The sequence below is a fragment of the Oculina patagonica genome, chromosome 3 (genome assembly GCF_052425735.1).
Source record: "Oculina patagonica isolate OP01 chromosome 3, crgOcupat, whole genome shotgun sequence".
Lineage (NCBI taxonomy): Eukaryota > Metazoa > Cnidaria > Anthozoa > Scleractinia > Oculinidae > Oculina > Oculina patagonica.
Window position 1 is genome coordinate 7,984,526 of NC_135760.1, and position 2,978 is coordinate 7,987,503.

A 2,978-nucleotide genomic window follows, 5' to 3' on the forward strand; every position below is an offset into this window, starting at 1 on the left:
GAAAAGCAAGCCTGAAAAAAAATTCAGGTTTGAACGGGAATCGAACCCATGACCTATGTAAACATATTAACACGGTTAACATAGTTAACATAGTTAACATGTTAACATGTTAACATGGTTAACATAGTTAACATGTTAACATGGTTAACATAGTTAACATGTTAACATGGTTAACATAATACAGTAAATGTGTTTACCATTTTACTATGTTATGTTTTGTTTACTATGTTAACCATGTTAACATGTTAACATGTTAGCATGGTTAACATGGTTAACATAGTTAACATGTTAACATGGTTAACATAGGTAACATGTTAACATGTTAACATGGTTAACATACTTAACATGTTAGCATGGTTAACATATGTTAACATGGTTAACATAGTTAACATGTTAACATGGTTAACATGGTTAACATAGTTAACATAATTAACATGTTGACATGTTTAACAAAGTTAACCATGTTAGGTTAACAAGCAGGACTTGCCAAAAATAGTCGTTTTTAACAGTTTTCGTTATTGTTTTCCAGTTTTTTAAAACAGAAGTCCAAGATGTGTTTATTTTTACATATCATAAGCATTCTGGCTTGATTTTGTATCAATTTCCGTTATTTTTTAACTTTCTACGAAAATGATAAAAATTAAGATGGCGGATCCAAGATGGCGGCTCTAATGACGTGACGTGACGTCATATGTCGTCACAGACAATTAATATTATGTCATCTTGTAGAGTAAGCTGAGGGCTTTCTTCTCAGTTTCGCTACGCCTTAATAAAACGAAAAATCCAGGGAGGGGTTCCATCCACCCCCCTCCTTGTACGATGGTGGGGGTATGAGTTTGCTTGTACGTCCGAGGGTTAACATGGTAAACATGGTTAACACGGATAACATGTTAACCACATGCTTTGTGGATGGTGTTGATTCTCTGTAGTTAGCAAGAGTCCAATTCTTTCCCTTCTTTGTTAACCACATGTCAACATGGTTAACATAACATGTTAACATGGTTAACATAACATGTTTACATTGTTAACAACATCGTTTACAACAGTGTTTTATGGCAAAAATTCAGTTATTAAACCGACGTGATTCAGTTAAGTTTGAACTTGAATCATACTTGATATTAAATTAAAGTTCTCAAAAATGTTATAGCACACTTGAAAGTTTAAAAGTTTCATTCGGCTGGGCCCGAGCCCTCCCCAAAAATTTGGCTAACATAAAATACCAATATTCAAAAATAGACCACTTATAATGTTAGGATACTGTTGGATCGGCTTTAAGCGTAGTAAGAGTTTTCCCAGTGCTATCTTTATAAGTGGAAAATGTTCTCAGAAGGCTGGATGAAATGCTATTTTAGTGCCCCCCAATAAATTTAACCCTGCTACGGCACTGGTTTGCACGAAGCTTGCATTGATATACCATGGCACAGAGAGGGTTGATGTTTTGGGAGGGTTCGATGGTGGGTTCGGAACTTAGGGCTTTCCACAAGTTGCTCGAAATTTCCCAAAAAGTTGCCCGTAATTTCTCAAAAAGTTGCTCGAAAGTTGCTCCAAAAAATCCAAAACGCTGCTTCTAATCAGGATAATTTCTTTAAATATATGCTAATTTCCCTTTGAGGGTTAGATTTCTAAACAAAAAAAGATTTCTAAGCAGTTTTCTGAACTTTTACAGCAAAAGAATTATCTAAATAACATATCAAGGGGAAAATTTGTAAAATGATGACGTCATGTTTGCTGAGGATTTTTTGTAATGTTTTAATGCAGAATGAGCCGAAAGTTGAAACGTCTCCAGACGTTTCTCGAAAATCTTCGCCAAACTTCGTTAATCTTCAGGAACGTTCGTATTGCCTTTGAACAACACTCGGATAATCTTCGGAGATCTTCTGTCTGGAAATTGCTCAAAATGCAACAAGTTGCTCGAGTGGAAAAAGTTGCTCGAAGGGGAAAAAGTTGCTCGAAACATGAAAAGTTGCCAAAAAGTTGCCGAGCAACTTGTGAAAAGCCCTAGTTCGGGTACATAATGATGTCGTTATCCTTTTTATTACAAAAGCTAAACGTTTTGGCCATTTCCCTGACATCCGACATTTTCATCAGCGAGAAATGGTCAGGTAATTCTTTCCCCAATAATTTCAATTATTTTTAACGGTATAATCTGCTTATAAACAACTTACAATTCACAACAAAATTTAAACTCCACATGAAAACTAGCAATATAAGAACTTACAAAAAAAGTCACGACACAGGGAAACATGGACTTCACAAAAAACAAAGGCGCGTTAATACTTTTATTAATAAGTAAAGACACGAGTTAGCTTTCTTGATTTGTCTAAATAGAGCAGTTTTCACTTGAGTGCCGAAAGTAATTCACATTAGATACGGTTTTGCGTTACCAAGTTTTGCGATTGGTTTAAAAACCATTTGTTTTAACCAATCAGAAGTAAAACCCACACCAAGCTTTCCTCCCTCACACACGTTTTCCCGCGCTTTCCGTCGGCGATATGGCTTTGTTTTGAGCTTTGATTGGTTCACTATGTTGCCTGTCTTCCCTTGTGATTGGCTAGAGAGATTTTTCGACACTCTATAAAAAAGCTCTATTTGATCTGGGTTTGAAAGTTTTCTTAATTCAAGACTGAAAAGCGCTAAAGATATACGTTTCACGGAAACAATTAAATTAGTTCTTTTAGAAGTTTAAAATAGCTTCTATATGCCCTGCTTCTTTGAAGCTCCCTTCGTTTTACATTCACGTATAATTCAAACTTTTATAAAATATTAAATATCAATTAAATTACTTAGTTGATAATTTTACCAAAAATTTGCCTGCAAATAATCGTAAAGCTAGCTAAGCGAATAATTCCAAAAAATTGTCCTATAAATTCGTTCTTCCCCCTTAACTTTATATAAACAGTAATCTGCAACTTCTTTTCCCAGTTGTAAACACGTTCGTCTGTTTCATGTAGAAGTTGGTTTGGATTGTGTGCAGGTCC